The following is a 22302-nucleotide window of genomic DNA, read 5'->3' as shown; positions in this document are numbered from 1 at the left end:
GTGGTTTGGGGAATCTTGTCGAAGCTGAGAAAGTACCTTTAGATACTGATCTGACATGCAAAAGCACATGAAAACATCTGATTGGCAAAGGCTTCATTTTCTAGTATGACAATGATCCCAAACACACTGCCAATGGAGTAAAAGCATAGATGGATAGAAAAACACTGTCAGTCATAGACTGGCCTCCTCAGAACCTGGACCTCAATGTTATTGAAGCAGTGTGGGGTCATCTTCACAGAGAACGACAAAAAGCAGCCGACATTCAACTGGACAACTAATCCTGAAAACCTCTTAGAGAATTGGCAAGAAAGCTGCCTGACGCTGGAGTTCACATTTTTTCAACTCGAGCGGTAGACGCGATACGCGCGAATGCACAAAATGCAACACAAAAACTGACACGTGTGTTTTTACTCGCGCGTCAAACGTGCCAGATGTGCGTTTCACGCGCTTTTCCATTGACTTTACATGTAAACCTGACGCTCTGTTCGCGTCTATTGTGTTCGGTGTGAACACACCGTAAGAGAGTTATAAAAGTGCATTGATATTTGGTGATATCACGAAGATGAGTGCTCTCATGTCTGGGGAACGTCGGCATTTCAACATCTTTAATTGCACTACTCAACATGAACCTTGCTGAGGCACATGTTAGCAAGGGAGTTGGAAAAAGTGGGAATATCAAGGCAATGAGGTGCACCTGCATCAATTAAACCTCACCTAAATATGCACTTTCCTCTGCACAGACATTATGGTGTATTCCGCATATCATACCTTTTGGATATTTATTAAATGATTTCTAAAAATGTTCTTTGTATGTATTTGGGATCTATTTCTAAATATAATGTTTCTTATAATTTATAACTGGCTAGCTTGAACCGATATTGATCACTAGGTCGTTGATGCTGACATATTTTAGTAGAAACAATTAAAATAATCTTTACTGTGGGTTGTATTTTCACTCATCCAATCTGGATAATTGAAAGGTGCATAGGGAGATACATTGCTAATAAATGTAGCAATGCTTTATCCTACAGAGGTTTAATCTCCCATCTGGGAAAACGAACGGTGCCTGTCGGCAAAGTTTAGCCTGTCTCCTGTTTTACAGGTGCTATTTTATCTTTCACTTTCATATCCTTTATGGTCCTTGTAAATGCTGAATCGCCACAGCGGCCTTGCAACTTGAATTTCATTTTGGGAAGAGAACAAAGCCAACTAAATGTTGATGTTTGCCTCTTAGTTTAAATAGAAGTTTGCTACCAGTGATGATCCTTGACACGTAGATTGTCGTTTGCTCTCTGTGCATGTGTGAGGTCCCGGGAAAGCTGCAAAAGCACATGTGTAGGTGGTCAGAATGGACCTTCCAGGGAGGAATCCAAATGTAGCAGGAGATGGCAGGAGGTAACACGCAGATTATGGTTTTTGCTTTTTATGTGTGAAGTTCTAAAACGTTTTTTTGTGTAGGTTTGACTTGGCAAAAAAAATGTCCTCAGATAAATGTGAAAGTAGACTCCCTTCAGAGGATAAGAAATCAGAATTCTTTCATTGCGGTTATGGTCGGTCATAAAGCAGATGATAAGTACACCTCTAAAGTGCAGCATCCGTGCTATTGATGTAATGGCTGTTTAATGCCTGTGTCTACCGTGTAAGTGGCTGCTGATTGCCGAACACAGGCCAGGTCTCCTCCCAGTGGACACATATAAAGGCTGGTGTAGCACAGGGCCAAGACCTGGTTGCCTATGCACCATCTATGCCATCCTTCCTCCCTTGTCTCCTTCCATCCATTTCTTTGTTCTGTCGTTATTTTTATGAGGTATTGAGAAGATGGTCATTTTGGGTGAGAGGTGGCCGGATCACAAGGGGAGTGGAGTGTGCCGTCCATCAGACAGCTCAGCCCTCGCTGTCTCCTAATGATGATATCACTGGAGCCAGGCTTGCACACACACAAGCACACACACAAATCTCATGTCGCCTCGCCTCAGGCTGCCTGTCTACCAGGCTGCACAGGTGACTCACAGGGGCCCTGATGGAGTGTGTCACCGCGGAGTCTGGTGTCTGCATGAGTCTGGGTGTGTGTGGCGTCAGCTGAATGCATCGGCGAACTGAAGCGTGATCTACCCGGTGACCCCCTGCACGGCGTCTCCCTTATGAACTCATAGTGACTCAACTAATAGCTGAACCTGCTACAGATTTAGCTGTGGCCTCATCACCCTGCAATCCCACTGCAGTTTTATTGGTGCATGACAGAGTGTGCGTCACTCAGCTGGCATCTGGAGAGCAGCGGATGCTGAGTAGGTGGGTGTGTGTGTATGTGTGCGCTCATGCACATAGTTTTTGTTCCCTTTCGGAGGCTTCACACAGTAAAATCAGTGTGAGCGTCCTTTAATGGCAGTTAAGGCCCACAGGCTCGAAGGATCACTAATCGTCTGGAGCCCTCAGCACAGGACATTACCAGTGATCAGTCTGTTTTACAGCCATTAGGTGACAAGACATAACTGGAGCTCTCTGCGAGCTCTGTGTTTCAGTGCTTTTGAGCAATGGAATGGCAGTGACGTTAGATTTAATTGCGACACACAGAAGCATATTTTACTTTATGACCTGTTATTAATGCTGTGTGTGAGTGTGAATTAAATGGTCGGTTAGAGCTGTGAGGGGTCAAAGTTCCGTCTTATCGTCTAGTGTGGGTGAACCTGCCCGCCTGCTGTTGGATGATGTTTGTAGTCCTTATCAGCACAGCGGTCAAGTGCACACATAAACACGCACATTGCTCTAAACACACAAGCTTCTGCCATCTTAATTGCTTTAGTGGCAGAAACTGAGATGCTACACACCCACATACACTATGCACATGCATGCACACAAGGCTCTGCCCACTTGATTGCTTTAGTAGCGGTGCACCAAACTAAACAAACATGCGTTCAGCCACAGGCATAAATCCGCACAGTCCCTCCGGCCTTGCAGTCTTTTCCCACACTGATAGAGATCAGGAGCATGCCATAAAGTGCAGTCTTGGATCACAGGGCACAACAGAGGCTCTGCTCTCCTCTCTCAGTCCACTTAGATCACTCACGGCTCACAGGTCTGATAAGATGATCGCGGTGCCTCCCTTTCCCCTCACCGGCACCTCCTTCCTTCTCTGCTTATCCTCACACAGTCTTCCTGCTCTTCTGCACTGCCTTGATTTTACCTTTGTTTCTTGTCCTGCTCCTAAATTATCAGACATTATTAGTCCCATAAATATTTAAAGTCTGTCAGCTGCCCATTAGCCATTACACCGGCCATTCTAGTGCCCATGCTTCAAATCACAGTCAAGCTAAGATTTTACAGTAGCAGAATAGAATTATCACTAAAATTATATAAAACAATGTGTCATTAGCTAAAACTTACCCATTTCCTCTCATCATCACATAACAAGCATGACCTCAGCTCCAAGAAGAAAAAAAGTTTCTGTCCACACAAATCTCACCTATCTCCTCCAAGAAGAATTTTATGTTGAAATTTCTCATCCATTTCCATGATGTCACGATTTAATGTCCAATTAATGGATAGCAGTGGAAACTGAGGTAGTTTAAATTCTATTCTGCAGATTATTTAGTGGTGTTTGAGCTTGTCCAGCCCTTTTCTGGTTATAAATCACCTGCCCTCTCTTGACCCTCGCAGCAGTATAAAACCACACTTCCTCTGGTAGGGCCGCTGTAAGTGGGCTTTACTGCAGGTTTCTCTGCAAGTTTGAGCTTGTGTGCACTTTAATTTTCTGATTGTTTGTTTAGTAGACAGGGTCATGTAAATACAGATATTGTGTGTAATTCCCACATCCAGTCCCTATCCTTAATTTATTGGCTCTGTTATGTTTAACCGTGCAGGCTGTGGAAATGATAAACTTCTGTAGAAGTGGAAAAAGTGCAGTTTCTGTTCTTGCGTGGTAGTCCTTACATCCAGGGAAGGTGCTTAAAAATGCAGTGTTTTTGATGCACACATGTAACTACATCGATGTTCAAACGCTATCTACTTTTAATTTTCTGCGTTTACAATCTACATTTCTCATTCTCAAAACCACAACCGTGTTTCAATCATTGAATAAAAGGCATTGCCTCATTGCCAGAAAGGCTAATGAGTGTTGTTTCACTGGAAGCGGTCATCTCATATTTTGTCATGTGGGATGGGTAGCATCTTATCAGTCAGTGCATATAGTCACAGCTTACAATACAGGAACGCAGGGCGCAGAAGGAAATGACTTGAGCAATTATTCACCATGGTCATTACCCTTTGACGTGACACACAAAGCTGCTAAGCAGCCAAATATGGCAAATAAATGGCGTGCCACTGCAAAACATAGCGTGCTTCAATTCCTTAATGTTTCAGTGTTTTGTCTTCGGGCCTTGATTGTCGAGTCATATCACAGCAACACGGCACAGAACCATTTAGCTTTCAAAAAGCTTTCAGTGACTTGTGGTTTGCAGTGTATTTATGCACAAATGACAGTTTGAAAGCACAACCTAAAGTCAATTAGGATAACTAATTGATTCAGATAAGAAGTGAGGTGGTGAACTGCGGCCACAGTCCTGTTGCTGATAAGTAATAGAACACAAGACACACATTTACCCATTTTCATTGCATATACGAAAATATATACGTATGTATAATACATATATTGCTTTTTCTGAATATGAATATCTCTGTCTATGGTAAAATCTCTCCACGTGTTTTTTTTTTACATTGGCTGGATATGAAAGTCCTGGGTTTAACAGGCCCTTTCTGTGTGGAGTTTGCATGTTCTTCCTATGTTTGCGTGGGTACTGCGGCTTCCTCCCACAGTCCACAGACATGCAGTTAGTGGGGTTAGGTTAATTGTTAATTCTAAATTGCCCAGAGGTACAAATGGTTGTCTGTCTCTCTGTGTCAGCCTTGCAACAGACTGGTGACCTGTCCAGGGATGGATGGATGGGAAATAATCAAAGTAGTAGCTGACAATTAGTAACCACCACCGTCAAGCAAAGGAAATATAAAACCTTTTTTTTTCAGCTGAAAATCCATGAAGACAGTAGATTGGTCAATCTAAGAAATGCAGAACGACTTCCACTGCGGCAACCGGGGAAGATTAATGATGTATTTGGAATTTTAAAAGAGTGTAAAAGACACCAGAACATTTTCACATCTTCATTGGTTTTCAAAAAGTCTGAAAAATATGAAAAAGAAAAATGCAAGCGAAGCTTCAGTGTATATTGCACAATACGGCTTTGGGCTTCTTCATAAACATTTTGCACTCCAGTGCTGAAGGCTGGACAGATTGTTGCGGCGTTACTATACCTGAAGAACTGAAGCATAATATTTTCAAAGACCCTCAAATAAACCAAGCAAGTCTGTAGTGCTGAAATCCAAACATATAGGATGAAACATGACGTAAAGGGTCAAATCCAGCCAATGACCACCCTGTGTTGATTGTGATGGGTGTGTGTGTGCGTGTGTGTGTAAGTCTGTGCTTGTGATGATGGGGATTCCCAGCGCCAGCCACAGAGCCAGATATGGGAGTGTGGGAATGAGTCTGAGGGCTGGCAGGCTAACAAGGTCTAACACAGGAGGGGGAGGCCCAAACCAATATAGCACAGAGACTGCTTATTCAACCAGCAGAGAGAGCCAGGACTGTGTGTGTGTGTGTGTGTGTGTGTGTGTGTGTGTGTGTGAGCACAAAACCCTTGGCTACTTATCCTCCCCACTGGTTCAGTTAAATTGCACCCATCCTTGGACATGCAGTGGTTTAACATACACACAAACACAGACACATTATTCTTCCTCCTGCCGTTCTCTCTTTCGCTCCCAGGGATATTTGTATTTTATTTCTGTGGGGGTATTTGGCGCAGTCTGCGCGTTGATGTGGAGAAGGGAGATTTGGACGAGTTGTGGATCTGCTCTTGGCGCCTGGCTCGCACTCAGGCTAGTTATGTGTGTGCTTGTGTGTGAGTGAGTGCTCGGAGATGGTACTGTGCAGACACAGTGAGGAAACTGGTTCCATTAACAAGCCTGAATACGTCCAATATTTTATCAGCACGATGCTGTGATTGATTTATGGCATTGCTTTACAAAGTGGGCACGTCCTTTGAAGTTTAACATCTGTCTTTTTGTTTGTGCACAGTACTGTTCTTAATGACTGCAAACCTGATACAAGTACAGAGACAAATTTAATGCAGATGGATTTTCTTATTAGTAGCTTGTTGACAGAGGAAAGGTGTAAAAGCAAGAGAGTACAGGGGTGCCAGGGTTACCTGTAGAGAGGTAGATCCACGGTTCTGGGACGTGACCGGACATCAGTTTTATCCTGTGACATGCTGGATGTCACGGAGACCAAACTGCAGATCCGCTTGTGTTCCTCGAGCTGCAAGAGCGATCAGGAGGGCAGAGGACTGCTTATGTCATCAGTACGATGTGTTGTGTGTGAGCGCCGCAGAAAGACATGTTTAATGGCGTGTGGGTAGTCAGGCTGAAGCACGGCAGGTGTAGGGAGTTTATTTTTAGGCCGAGTTGCGGAGGAGAAAGAGATGATTGACAGACACATTGTTGTAAAACCTGCTGACCAGAGAATAAGACTTAAATACAAACAAGGACAAACCTAAGTAAGCTCTCATAAGCACTGATTAATGTGCCTGTTAGCACACAGAAAGCTCCAAGAGGCAAATTTTAATTCCTCGCTTTCCATGACATGAAAATGTCCAAATCTCCACAATGAACTACCAGAAAACGTGACTGAGAAAACAGATATAATGTCCATATCCAGAAAAGCAAGGACAGTAAGGTTAGCAGTGAAATACTTTAGTGACACATAGGCAGACGTAAATGGTTCATTGAAGGACAGAAGGAAGAGGAAGTCGTCACAGGAAAGAGACCAGACAGCCTTTAAGCAAGGAGCGTGTGAAGATGGAACATCCTTGGTGATGTTTCGGTGTCTGTCACCACCCTTTGTCCTTTACGTGCAGGCTTTTTGTGTAGAACATGAACCTTCTACTGAGACGAGACCAGCGGACGTGTGCACTTGATATGAGGAAGATTTATGGCTGTATGCTGAATTTGTTATTTGTAGCAACTCTCTGGCTTTGTTGGCAAGCATCGGAGAAAGTCAGAGAGCAGCTGCTGCGGATCCTCAGAGCGATGAAAGCGGCGCGCTCACAGTGAAAGATCTCAGTGTTTGTGTTTAAGAGGAAGAGGCAGCGTGAGGGAAACGGGATACAGAGATCAACACACAGAGATACAGAGTTAGAGAGGAGCCTCCCTCCTTCTCGGGACATCTTGCAGTTCCCGATGAGGAGTTGAGCAGGTTGTGCGTGCATGTGTGTGTGTGCATGTGTGTGTTTGCATGTGTGTGTGTGCATGTGTGTGTTTGCATGTGTGTGTGTGTTGCAAGGCTTGGTACTGGCATAGAAACTGTCTGCAGGAAGTGGCAGTTCCAGGCGGAGCTCCGCTGGCAGACTCTCTCCGCTCACTTCCTGTGTGCTGCGAGGCAGGGAGGCACACATCGTAAACACGCGCACACACACTAACGCACGCATGCACACACACTCGCGCTGGGTTGGAGCGGGGCAGAGCGCTCGCCTGGAGAGCGGTCCAACGAAATGAGAGAGAGAGAGGGAGGGAAGCAGAGAGGGAGGGAGGAGGGAGTTCAGCAGAGAGCAGCACTTTCCCACAGTCTGGGGATTTGACACATGGCTCTCACACATTCCTCAGCCCTGCGGCCGACCACGCACCGGCACTCAGGGAAAAGAGGGAGACAGACAGAGAGGAAGGTTCCACCCCTGGTGCTTGCAAACAATATAGAGTTATGGAAGGCAGGGAGTGTGTGAGTCTGTCTGCGGGTCTGCATGTGCCCCCGCAAGTGTGTTTTAACATGTGTTTGCCTCCTGCACCGGCGCTTAACCCTTTCACAGCTGGTTCATCGGACTGCCAACAAACGCAGGACAGCCACCTGTTTTACGGACCCACACCAGCTGTGGTCCTCAGCCCGCTGTCTGCCAAAGTACAAACACAGCAATGACTTTTTAAACACACTTAGATAATTTCCCATCCCACGCTTGTGTTAATGCTGGAGGGAAATGTGTGTTAATCTGTTCTGATCAAGAGGCATTTGCAGACTTACATGCTGCTGATAAGATACTTGATAATACTGGACAGAAAACATGACACACAGTGCTTCTCTCATACAGCTTCTTGGCATCTCATCGCCTCCAGTTTCCTTATCTGTAACCAGTCATCTGACTAATAGATCTTCATTCATTTGCAAAACAAAACTTCATCGTCTTTTTCCAGAAAATCAACTCCTGGTGGAAATGAAAGAAACGTGGATTATAAATGCAAAACATGACTTGCAAAAATTATTTTTACGAAAACCTTTTTTAAACCTTTTTGATGAGTCAAAAACTGTCTGTCAGTGTAACTGAGAGTTGAAACCACATTAGCTGTGAACACTATCCTGAAGGTTATTTCACTTTGTTCAGAATAATAAGATAAGATAAGATAAGATAAGATAAGATAAGATAAGATAACCTTTATTAGTCCCACACGTGGGAAATTTGTTTTGTCACAGCAGGAAGTGGACAGTGCAAAAGTTATGAGGCAAAAATTAGAATACAATAAGAATAAATACAGTACACAACTGTACAGAATAGAATAAAATAAAATACTATATACAGTAGAATAAAATAAAATAAATATACAATAAGATAAAAATAGAATACAAATACAAATACTATATACAACTGAGTAAAAATACAACGATGACAGAAAGGATTATTGCACTTAGTATTTTTGCATATGTATGGATGTGTGTGCTTGATCAGTTAAAGTCTTTATTATGGAGTCTGACAGCAGTGGGGAGGAAAGACCTGTGAAATCTCTCCGTCCCACACCGTGGGTGCCGCAGTCTCCCACTGAAGGAGCTGCTCAGTGCTGTCACAGTCTGCTGCATGGGGTGGGAGATGTTGTCCATCAGGGATGACAGCTTAGCCGCCGTTCTCCTGTCACTCACCACCTCCACTGGGTCCAGAGGGCATCCTAGAACAGAGCTGGCCCTTCGGATCACCCTGTTCAGTCTCTTCCTGTCCCCAGCAGAGATGCTGCCGCCCCAGCAGACCACGCCATAAAAGATAGCAGAAGCCACAACAGAGTCATAGAAGGTCTTCAGGAATGGGCCCTCCACTCCAAACGACTTGAGTCTCCGCAGCAGGTACAGCCTGCTCTGCCCTTTCCTGTAGAGATGCATGTAATGCATTTAGATGAACTCGTATGTAGCACATTTAGTAACCAGAAGGTTGCTGGTTCGATCCCCAGCTCTGTCTGTCTTGGTCGTTGTGTCCTTGGGCAAGACACTTCACCTACCGCCTACTGGTGATGGCCAGAGGGGGTGACGGCGCGATATGGCACCCTCGCTTCTGTCAGTCTGCCCCAGGGCAGCTGTAGCTACAACTGTAGCTGCCTCCACCAGTGTGGGAATGTGAGAGTGAATGAATAGTGGAATTGTAAAATGCTTTGAGGGTCTCGAAAAGCACTATATAAATGCAATCCATTATTATTGTTAATGATTGCTTGACTAATTCCTCTTTCTAAGGGTAGTCAGTGAAATACATCTTTCTTACAGTGGATGACAGCATTGTAAATTGTTCTTTGTGACAATCCATTTAATTCAGGATATTATGAGAAAAATAAAACAAAATATTAATATTGGGAAAGCAGTACCAGAATGTGCTAATCTCAAATAAATGTGTGATAACAGTCCAGAAGTGGTTTTGTGGCCACTTGTCTCCAATTTCTTGCTCACTTTATCTTCTTGTCTACTCAGTGCAGTTTTATCTCTAAAGCTGTGGTTGTAGGCCAGTCCTGTTCCCCACATTGCTTAAAGCCTGCAGCGCTTCCTTAAATAGAAACCCAGTTCAAAAAAAAGTTGTGACATTGTATAAAATGTAAATAAAACCAGAATGCAGTGATTTGAAAATATCATAAACCTGGATTTTATTCAAAATAGAAGGTAACCAAAATATCAAATGTTCAAACTGAGAAAATGTCCCAATTTAGGAAAAAATATAAGGTCATTTCAAATTTAAAGGCAGCAAAACTTTTGGTCAGGAGAGCAGCTCCTGGATTTTTTGGAAGAAGAACATTGTCCCATTCTTGTCTGATATATGAGCCTAGCTTCTCAACACTCCTGGTTGTGTTTTGTTTCGTGATGTTTTCGATATGTGAAAGGTCACCTGAATCTTCTACTATAAAGCCATATTGCTCTAATAGCTACAGAATGCAGTTTACTGTAGCTTGCTGAAAGATGCAAGCCCTTCCCTGAAAAAGATGTTTTAGGGAAGCACTGATGCACATTCCAGTTGTGCAAGCTGTCAATTCCATAGACACCAATGCACCTCGATACCATCAGCACTGCAGGCTTTTGAACAGATACCTCCTCGCCTCTTTAGTCTGGAGGTTGTGGCGTCCATGTATTCCAAAAAGAATTTCAAATTTCGATTCATCTGACGACAGAGTAGTTTTACACATTGACAGAGATGATTATAAAGTTCACATCTGGCTTCTTCTTTGCATCACAGAGCTTGTCCTGCAGATGGAGGTAAACTGTGTTTCCAGACAATGATTTCTGGAAGTATTCCTGAGCCCGTGCTGTGATTTTTCAGGAGAGAATCCCGCCTGTTTTTAATGCAGTGCTGCCTGAGTGAAGATCAAAGGCATCCAAGACAGATTTTTCTTATACACATTTCTTGATAATAATATATAGTATAGTGCATGTGATGAGATATACAAAGTTTTCCCAGTTTTACAATGACGAACATTATCTTTAAATTATTTCAGAGTTTGCAGACAGTTTCACGCAGATTGGTGAACCTCTGCCCATCGTTACTTCGGAGAAACTCCGCCTCTCCAAGATGCTCTTTTATACCCAGCCATGTTACCGATTAGGTCCCCGTTCCAAATTTTTTGAGTTGTGTCGCTGCCATCAGATTCAAAATGAGGTCATATTTTTCTTAAAATTGTACATTTTCTCATTCAAACATTTGATATGTTCTCTAGGTTCTGTCATGAATCAAACATGAGTTAATCAGATTTGCAAATCACATTTTACTTACATTTTAAACCGTGTTTCCAACTTTTTCGGCATTAGTGTTAGTCTTGGTGAGATTTTAATGGGAAGCCAAAGTCTCCCTCCTTGACAGTTCTAACACAGCATGAGACGGATGCTTTTCAAAGCTTCTCAGGCTACCCACCTCCAACCACCACACAGACCACCTGTATATGCTCATGATCAAGTGTGTGTTAATGTGCATAAGTGCCTGAGTTAAACACAAGACTAGCAGAGAGGGAAATGGCTGCCAGAGAAACCTGGGTGGAGGGAGGTGGCAAGAGGAGAAGATGAAAGCAAACAGGCTAAATTCATTTTTTACTCCGCTACCCAACCGCTATGGAGAATCCTAAATTGCCAATTAGAATGTCCCCTCTTCTTTTTACGCCCCTCCATCTTCATGCTTGGGGTCAAATATTGGAACACATGAGTCCCTCGAAGCCTGCGTTCCTCATTTGTGTGAGAAACCAACGCAGCAGCGAAGCAAACATTGCTCACGCTGGGAAAATGACAACAAAAGCATCCCCGCTGGGAATCGGTAGGGTGACGGACCAGCCCTGCCCTTCCATGCTCCACTCCTGTGACACCTTGACACTGCAACTTCCTGCTAATTAAGAGCTGGCAGTCTCTTGCCTGTCAGCACATCCTCAGCCTGCCTGTGTTTGTGTGTGTCAGAGGCTGCAGAGGTCAGCTGGACTGATGGTCCAGGGCAGCAGAGATAGGAAGGGATGGGTGGGAATGAACATTTTAGGATACGTGTGTGTGTGTGAGAGAAAGACAGGGAAGATGCATTACTGCGTGATGCCTTGGGACAAGCTACTCTAGGTGTGGTTTGGTAATTGAGTGTCTCTCATCCTTTGCCAGTTTTTTTTTTTTTGTTTGTCAATGGAAGCATCAGGAAACCAGCTGCCAAACAGCTTAGCGTGCTAATAAAAGAGAACGAATGACATGATAGAGATGGGCTTTATTCCATCGTTACTGAAAGGAGCATAGGGCTGCTTTCCAAAATCACCCGGAATTCATTTTTATTGAGGGATATAATTTTTTGAATGACCGGCACTTAAACATCGTAAAGACAAAGAGCTGCACATGTTGCATCAGTGCAGCCATCTGCACACTGCCACGGCGTGGTGCCTCACCTTGTTTTTATAAGGCTGTGCTGACACATGGTTATTCATGAAAGGTGCTTATGCGCTATAGTCTCCACCGCAGACATTAACGATTAAAACGGCAACATGAATAAAATGCTAACCTGTCTGATATTTGATTTATCTTTGTGTGCGCAAGGTAACTTTTGCGTGAGGGGGAGTGTTTATGCGATGGGGCCATACCAAAAGGACGAGTTATCACAGCGGCCTTGTTATAGCCAAGTGGCGTCTTTTTCCTGGTGATGTCTGATATTTTTAGAGCCAGTCAAAGTGCTCCTTTGTTTCCAGATGACTTCCCTGCAAAGAAAATGCCTCCCTTGCTTAGCCGTCACAAAGAGCAGATAGCATTGGCACAATCTCTCTCTCTCGCGCACACACACACACACACACACACACACACACACACACACACACACACACACACACACACACAAGTCTTTAGTTTAAGGGACGTGGATGAGGAGGACTTTGATGTTTCCTCAAGATGTTTTGTTCGGTGTGGCGGACGCCATGGACCACAAAACCGTGCCCCCCTCCCCATGTGTGAAGGCAGGGGATTAGCGGTTTCTGGAGTCCTTCTAATGAAGGCCGTTTGATGTGAGGGCCCAATTAACGTACTGGAGCTTAGCGAAAGGGTGGGGTTTGTGTTCGGGTTGGAGGGGGTCCATCCACCGCAACAGCTCAGATGACCTCGCCATCAATCCCTCAAGTTGTTTTTATGCCGATCCCTGTCCTATAAGGCCAGACGGTCCTTATTGTGACACTTTAGAGGTTTTAAGAGCTTCTTGCTGCTGCACTGGCCCTTTTATTCTTTCCTGTGATTTTTACTGTGTAAATTTTGCCAGTTGGTGGTTAAATAATCAGTTGTTGGCAATTTGGTGATTACCAGCCAGAGGCCAGAGTGTTCAGGTGCCCGCACTCTGCAGTCATGACCGATATACTTTATGTGAATTACCTTTTCACTGATTTTGTTAGATATTCTCCCTCAGACGTTATAACTTCATACAGTTTAAAACATACTGAAGCCAAAATAGAATAACTGTGTCTGAAAGCTGCTCCTTTGTGCTCCAGTTTGATGCAGTGTTCCAACTGATATTAATGAGGATATGTTTTTTTGATTCGGTGCCAGTGTCTGTCTAAACAGACTCGGTACAGACATGAATGGGAGTGTGCGAGAATGAAAAGAAACCGAGGACTAAAAGGAAGTGCTGAATGCTCTCCCATCATTCAGGGCCCATATCTGAACAAGAGTAAATATTTGGCTTGTGGGTAGGGAAGAGGTTGAATTTGTTAGTGAACATGCAGAGTAAGTTTGTAGGTCTGACTGTACGTTCGGGGTCAGCTGTGAGGTTGTGTATTGAGTGAGCGTGTGAATGTGAGATACGTTCAAAAGAATGAATTAAATTAAGGTTACTGCTGCTGAGGAGTAGTTTTACTGCTTTTTGTTGAGTCATTCACAGCGATGGTTAACATGGATGGCACAACAAAAACACGTTTTCTAGAAATCTGACCACAAAACCACGGCTTCTCTTTACCGAGTGAATGCATAGTTCAATACTGAGCTTATTCATTCTGATAGACAAAATGATACTGCATGATGAAAAACGCCAGCGTTTGATATATTCCTTTGCAATGCAAACATTTCGTGCTTTATGTAGTACTGTTGCTTCTTTGTTTGACTGATGGCATTTTTGCTTACCTGCTGGAAGACAAATGTTAAAGTATTAGCTTACAGTTGACTGCGTATCAGCAAACTACGGTGACCTTTACCTGAACCTCATAATGGAGGCTGGTGATCAGAACTGTGTGAGCAAACCCTTTGCTGTTGCACCTAATCAGTCTCAAACGAAGTTAAATCTGTGTGCCTGTAAATGATAAACAGGCCACAACAGAAGATTTGATAAACAGGGGACTATCCTGCCAGTCAGAGCTTACTCATCGTTTGACTGGATGCGGTCTGTGAACCAGGTTCACCCACCGAGCAGCAGTCTGTCCTCTTTGCTCCACTACAATTGTGTCGGCTTACTTCATCCCACCTCTCTGAATTTTGCACGAGTTTATTTCATAAAAGAGACTCACTCATTTTGCACATTTCGAATTTGGAGCGTCTGATTCCACTACTAGTTGCAGTAGTACTACTAAAAGTCAGCAATTTGTTACTGAGAAGCAACCGAGAACATTTTCTGAAGTCAACTGCAGTTCTCCTGTGACTTTATTAAACAGATTGATTTGAAATGCCTGGCAATAGAAAGCACTGGATAAATGCATAAGAGAGGTTAAGAAGAGAGTGCAGTCAGGATAGAGCGTGTCAAGTGTGCATGTGAACGTGGATGAGTATGTGTAAAGATGCACAGGTTTTTTTCCTTCCCCATAAACAATGAATTGCATTGAGATTACTGCAGTTTAAGAACTGATGAGTCATTCACAGCGATGGATAACACAGACGGCACAACAAAAACCTGTTCTCAAGAAATTTGACCACAAAACAACCGCTTCTTTCATAGTGTGAGATGAGTGTCGGGAGTGATTTTTGACTGAAGGGTAGCAACAAAGGCGAAAGGGAAGGTTTACAACATGGAAATGCTGTGATGCATGGTTTGGAGATGATTGCGCTGAGAGAAAGACAGGAGGCCGAGCTGGAGATGTTAAAATTTTCATGATGGAGAAGATTATATTACAGTGACAGCAGCTGAGCAGTTTGGAGACAAAGTTGGAGAAGTGAGGCTGAGTTTAGACATGTGCAGAGGAGGAAAAGTGGATCTACTGAGCAAAGGATGCTACGCACAGAGCTGGCAACACTTTCTGAGGTGTTTGGGCGGTTCAACGATGCCTTCCTCACGCTCAACCTTTCTAAATGTGAGTTTGGGAAGGCTACTATTACCTACTTGGGCAAGCAGGTGGGACAAGGGCAGGTGTGGCCTGTGACTGCAAAAGTTCAGGCCGTGGTGGACTTTCCAGTGCCACAAACCGGCCGGGTTCTATCGGGGCTTCTGTAAAAACTTTTCGGATGTGGTAAGCCCTCTAACCGACCTCGTTAGCCCCTCAAAGCCTTTTGTGTGGTCTGCTGCATGTCAAACCAAGTTCAGGTCGATCAAGGCGTTGTTGTGTAGTGCACCAGAACTTGCAGCGCCTGATTTCGCTCGCCCGTTCAAGTGGGAAGTGGACGCTAGCGCGTCTGGTGCAGGGGCTGTCTTGCTGCAAGAGAGCAAGCAGGGGATCGATCATCCTGTTTGCTACTTCTCTAAGAAGTTTCATAAACATCAACATGCCCTGTGTTGCTTTGCTGGATGGATCACTCTTCCTGTTGCGGTCGGGTTTTCCTAGACCGGCCGTAACACCAGGCAGGAGGAAAAGATGAGTAAAAAGTTGATTTAATTAATTCACTGTTAGCTGTTGCAGTCCTTCCTGTTTTAATTAAAGCGGTCCCGCGAATGTGCATGCTCCTTACAGTACTCCAACATCCTAACTGTGCATCACTGGAAGCGGGTGATGTAAGTGTCTGCCAATGTTGATTGGCTGAAAAGTGGTCAGGAATAGAGAAAGGAGTAACTTCCAAGATAAAAAGACAATATAGGAGATAGGCCAGATAGAAAGACTGATCCTCAGACTTCCAGAGACTTGCAGAAGGTGCACTGAAGCAGCTGTGTTGGCACGTGGTGGCTCGGGACCTTTCTGAGATACTCTGTACCGTGTTTTCCTTTAATTTGTCACTTGTCCCTGTCTGGATCAGGAAACATCAGTTCGTTGATTTTTGGGGTGGGTGGTCCTTGAGCAGGCAAAGATGGCTGAAATGAGCAGCCTGTAGAATAAGTGATTTCATAAACAAAGAAAAGAGGAAGTTGATGACATGCACTCTGTGGCATGGCTGTACTGGGTCAGTGGGCGTTAGTGGGGTTAAAGGAGATGTGTGTGTGTGTGTGTGTGTGTGTGTGTGTGTGTGTGTGTGTGCATACAAGTGGGGTGAGGGGGGGTTGCTGCTGCGTGCCAGCAGAGTCCTGTTTGCATCTCCAGAGAGGCCTACAGGCGAGATCTTATCTGGCGCGTGCCTCAGCCGCTGTTTCCCACACTCTGCATGCTCCATTGCCAGGAAGTGGGTGAGAGGGGAGACTTATGATTATGTGTGTGTGTATGTGTGTGTCAGCAGGGGTCCTGTCCTGTCAGCTTTACGCTGTTTTGACTGCCATGACATAATGTGCCTCAATACAGTGACCCTCTCCCCCCATCTCACACACACACACTCACACACACCCTCTTTCTGCTTTTTCTTTCTTCTTCAAAGGTTCCGCGCATCAACAAGGGCCCCTTTTTCTGTGAATGTCGCATATTTGGCTTTTCATCGGTGCCCCCATTCCCCCCCCCCCCCCCCACCCCAAAGACCCCCACCCTCACTGCATTTTCCCTCGCCTATGTTTTTCACTTTGATTGAGGCTTTGCTAAGGATTAAGACCCCCGCCATTACCCCCAAAACACCCCTCCCAGCCTGCTATTCTTATGCTGTTTGCGATGAATTAGAAGTGGTGGACCATTAAAGGACATATTGCAGAGATTAGACGACGACCTTGGAATACTTGTGTAATCGAGCGTCTCATTTCACATGAGAAGTAGTCCATGCACGGGTCACAGGTACAGCTCCTGTGCTGCTGATTAATGAAACATGTTGATATGCATTTTACCTGGTTACTACTTGTGTTAGCAGCTTTACAGAGACTTTGTGTAAGAAGCTGCACTCAAACTGCTCCTTGCTATTGCAATTGTTAGAAAGAAAGCTGCAAAGAAAAGGAGAAAACATTGGTAAATACATTTTAATGGCACTGAGCGTGCATCTTATCGGCCATACAAATATTTCTGTGTTTGATGTCATGTCTTACTTATTCATTTTTTATTTTGTTTAAATTATTGGTCATTACGTTAACAGCTCATATGCATGCAGCCTGTAAAGCCTACGACACGCCATTCTAATCAACATCTATATTCACATCTGTCTGTGTATTCTTGGCAGTTTGCCTGTGTGTGATTAAATGTTTTGGACAAGCTTCCAGAGGTTAGCTATAGAAAGCTTGGCAGATTTCAGCAAATGACAAGTGGAACCCTGAGCCTCCTTACATCCGATGCCACCGCTTCAAGGTTAGGAAGCTTGTGTGTGTGTGTGCACGCGTGTGTTTGCGTGTGCATGTGTGTGCATGTGTGTGCAGCCACCCCCACAGCTGGGAAAAGATCGATGCAGCCTCCACCAGCAGGCTCCTGGCCCCCGGCTGCTACTGTCTGAGAATGAGAGGCAGTGGGTTGTGTGTGTGTGTGTGTGTGTGTGTGTGTGTGTGTGTGTGTGTGTGTGTGTGTGTGTTTCGTGTGTGCTTCGTGTGTCTTTTGGAGGGAGGGTGGATAGAAAGATGGAAGGAATGAGTGAGTAGCAGAGGGAGGGATGAGGAAACCAAATGAGAGGTGAGGAGGAAGGCAGTGAGGGTGGGGGGAGAGACAGAATATGCCCAGGCTGGCTGACTCACTCCCTCCTTACATCCCTCACTCACAAACACACACATAGTCTCTTTCCCCTGAGTACACACAAACATGTGCAGACTCACAAACACAATCAAGAACACACTCCTTTTCCTGCCAAGCGCTCCTGTGCCCCTGCTCATCTGCGTGGGGGGCCCTGCAGGCAGTCTGGGCCCTTACGTGCCCTCTCTGAACACACACACAGATGTACACACGCACACTCACAGGCACACAGAGGAGTTGATGTGTAAGACACGCTCTGATCCTGCATGCTGATGATGAAAGACAGGCAGCCAGGCTCCTGTCTTAATGCCAGAGGGCAAGACCTGATAGGAACTTGCTGATTCTTGATCCTCCTCCTCCACCTCCTCCGTCTTCATCACCACTGGAATAATTTGAATTTTACCACATTTTTTGTGTGTGCCTGCTATTCTCCTTTCTCATCTCAAATGGCATCTGGTCTGGTTTCTGTGTTTTTCCACCAGACTTGCTTTTAGTAGATACCACTGATCACCAAGTCTCAAGCTAAAGGTCAAAGTTCAGATTTTTGGCAATTTTTGTTTTAAAAAAAAGTTGTTTTCCTATTTGGAAAAAGAGCAGTGGACTGTCGAGCATTCCCCGTGTATAGAATATGGTTCAGCGTAACGTTGTGCAGAGCAGTGCTTCATGTTTTTACGTGCATAGCCCCCAGCCTCACACCTGGCTTGGCAGGAGTTCTGGTCCAACCCCTCTTCCTCCTGCTCCTCCATTAACCCCCTCCCTTACCTCCAGCTCCACCACCCTAAATGAATGAAAGGGAGGGACAGCACAAGACCCCCTTTTTTGGTTCTTCAATCAAATAAACCACAGTCTCCGGTCTAAATGAAACCTGTTGCCCACATTCCAGTGCAGTTAAGAGAGAGGATCTACTGTATGGATGTGTACGGTGCAGATGGCCTTTCTCGGCAAAGGCATAAATTAGCCTGTGCAAGGAAGGGAGATCCCCCATTGTTCTGATGGATTGCACAGATTGAGGCGCACACACATGTACGCGTGCACACGGGCCCTCTAAGTCTGGCTAAAGCAGGAAGATCACACACTCTCTGTCACAGCCTCTCAGATCAGGCTGTCCAGAGCTTCCTGTAATCCGTCCTCTGTAACATTAATTATAAACTGGTGCTTTGTGCCCTGCGGGCCAACCATGACTTTCTCAGGACAATTAAAGTTACTCAGTAGAAGAAGAGGGATTGGGTAGAAAAGGAGGGAAAGAGGATCAGGGAGTGAGTCAGTGGATTTGCGTGGAAACTGCATCTGAGAGCGATGAAATAAGGCAATGGGTGAGATGAGAGTGGGAGTTTGGGCTGGCGTAGTCATACCAGGGACAAGTCGTAGGAACTGGAGCCCTTTATTTTGCTTCTGTAAGCGATTCTTTTAGCATTAGCTTTGACCCCAGAATTAAAGGTTGAACAGGGTAGGGTCTGGGTGGGCAAATGCATGGTGGGGTGGTGGTATGGTGGGATTAGCTGCTATCTCAGGGGCTGATGTGTGGGAAACACAAACCTGTTCTACCTCTCCACCCCAGTGAGTCATGAGAGTAACCCAGATGTAAAAAGTATCCAAGTACCTTCTTTCATTAACTTTTGTTTTCAGTCTTATCAGATCTGCAGCTACATCTTTAGCTCCTGTGCCAAAATTGCTCCACATCACTGCAGTGCTCCTGAGGGCTTCCAATAAATGCCTGAGTATCTTTCCCATTGGACGCTGACCTTTAACAGGCAACCAAATCGCTAAATCTTGTTTGACTGCCTTTTTACTTCCTGCCAAGCATGACTTACTCTGCCGAGGGCTCCTGCAAAGCACTGTGCATGCCTGCAACAGGTGGGGGGGAAAAAAGCATAAAAAGGGCTACTGTGATGTGGCCGAATAAACTGTCCCTGCCCTGCTCTTTGTCTTGAGTTGACTCAACTAGTGGCTTACTGTGCCAAAGGCAAACCTTTTCAAGTTGCTCCTGATCTGTTTGTAACAAGAGGGTTGATTTCTAGATAAGTGGAGGAAGAACAGTTATCAGGCCGGCCAGTGAAGTAGTTCATTTGACAGATGTGGTTATCCCAAATGGGTCTGATAGGCTGCAGTTTAATCCTGTTAAACCACCTTGCTCCAGGACATGAACACAGGCTTCCTCAGTGACGCCCTTTCCCTGAACGCTTGACCCGTTGTTGTGGCTACCAAGCTGAATTACTCTGAGCTGTGATTATTCATGCATGCGTAATCGGCTGCCACATATTCCTGTCATATATGGAATTATTCACTCCATTGATGATTCACATTTACTGTCAGCATTCTCTGGCTGCATTCACGGCGATGCATTTTCATCATAAAAAAGCCGTTTTTAATGCAAACACAATTTTTATGATGATATGTCCAGGAAAGCCTTTTAGCACAAATTTCATTCCCATTTATACTAACAAGCCCATCAATGCATATCACATTAAACACTCCTTCAAAATGGAAATGCAGGCTAAAAGAGAAGCAAAGAGAAAAAATACTATGATTAAAAAAACATCAGAAAGTAAGATCAGAGATTTCTTTGCCCAGACTGGGATTAAGGTGGAACACTTACTGAATGTTACTCAAGAGCATAAGGTGGTCATTGTTGTAGAAAACGCAGATTAGCAGTTCTCGCAAAGCAAATAGAGCGACATTTTAGAGAAGTACCAGGAGCATTATTCATTGCCAGAGGTAGTCATGGAAATATTGAAAGAGTATGTGCTCAAAAAGAAAGAAATCACAGAGGACATGTCGCTGAGCTTTAATGTTTTGGCTTAGTTTTGTGACTGATAAGAACCAATTAGAAATCAAACAAAGGTGTCTGGCTCAGTATCTGCAAAAAAGCTCCGTTTAAACTAAAAGACAATCTGGAAATTTAGTAACAAAAGCTGAGTGAGAATACTTCCCAAAAGTTTCGGTTTTGGGGATGAGAATTTAAGATGAAAATGTAAGAGGTGCAGCTGCAGCCTCAGCTGAGCGAAAGAATCTGCATTTGTCTGATCGACAGGTTTTGGTGTCCCGACTTTTAACAAAGTTGTTTTTGGTGTAGGTTGTGATGACTCTGTGTTGCTGTGTGTCTTATAACTGACTTTTATAGTTACCTATCCTTATCTGCACCTCCACCTCCAGTATTTGGTACGTATAACTCAATCTGGATAACCACATTTTCAAAATGAGAAAAGAAAGTGGATGACACAAGAGTGAAGCCATTGTACAGTGCAGCAGGCTGAAGAGAGAGCAGCAGTGCGGTGCGTGCATTTCCACAGCAAGTGTGCCACAGGCAGAGTAGCTGCATAACAACAGATGAGAATATCTTCTTACTTGGCTAAAGAGAGCAAGGACAGGTAGCGCCTCTGTCCACGGGAATATTTTACAATTGTAAACAAGACCTTGGCATAATATTACTGCATTCTCGGTTGCTTTTTGTTTACATACCCTAGATACTCTGTGAGAGGGAGACTGCGCTCTTTTTGTGTTTTCTCTTCTTTGCGTGAGAGAAAAAGGCTTGTGGTCATTTTTGTTCTTGAATTGTTTTCATCTCATGAGAATTTTTAGGTTTGAGGATTATAGTCTGAGGACTATACGATGCTCTGCAATGGAAAACAATTAAAGGAACAGTCCACCCCAGCATGGAAGCCCAGCCCAAAATGTCTGAAGTCAGGAGGGCCGCCGAACCTAAAGAAGTTTAGGCCGAGCTATCGTGCTCTCTGTGTCCAGCTGTGTGTGACTGGTGTGAAAAGTTAGTGTGTTATTTCAACAGAGTGGATGATATATTTTATTTCCGGCAAAACTGTTCCTTTGCATAACGCTGTCAGCAACTCTAAAAGTTCGACTTGTCGATGCGGTCCGTTTACTGGTGCCCTGCAGGTGGTGCATTTAGATGACTCCAAAAGAATGTGTTATCCAATATGGATTAGGCCGAGTGGAAAAGTGGATGCTGTGAATAGAAGTAGTCAGCACAGTGTGGCTCAGTGTTGAATGAATAAAGATTATGTACACTAGATATCATTCTCGCATTGTGGGACCACGCTGCAGAAAGTAGCACCTCTAATGGCCCTCGAGGAGCTGTGTTGGACAAACCACGTCTTTTTAAATCACTGAAATTAACACTGCTGCAGCCAACACTTGACTCCAGCCCAACCACTTACATGTCAATGGCCTTTTCCCATAATCCTCTGCCCAGAGGTGACTGCGTGCAGGCTTGAGTGGGTGGAGAAGAGAAACCAATTGCTGAAACCAGCGCGAGGCTTGGAGTTGTTGCCAAGAGCCCTGCGATCTTACACAGCGCTAGTACTTAGCTCATCTCCTTGTTGAAAGCTGAAGCTCTCTGAGGGGGAAACAATAGGGGCTGCGATGGGTGCGGCAGCAAGGGGAGGTTAGGGGGCAGATAGGGTGTTAACTTGACTGAAAGGGGCAGCAAGGTGAAACCTGGAATGTGGTGCTGATGAGGTCATACCTGCGTTTGTGTATGTGTTTGAGACAGACTCGAGCCTCAGCGAGGATTCAGCACACACACCCCTTGAGGCCCCATCAGTAATG

Source organism: Astatotilapia calliptera, chromosome 15, assembly GCF_964374335.1.
Source record: "Astatotilapia calliptera chromosome 15, fAstCal68.1, whole genome shotgun sequence".
NCBI classification, from domain to species: Eukaryota; Metazoa; Chordata; class Actinopteri; order Cichliformes; family Cichlidae; genus Astatotilapia; species Astatotilapia calliptera.
The sequence above is the reverse complement of the archived record's forward strand: the minus strand, read 5'-3'. Positions refer to the sequence as shown.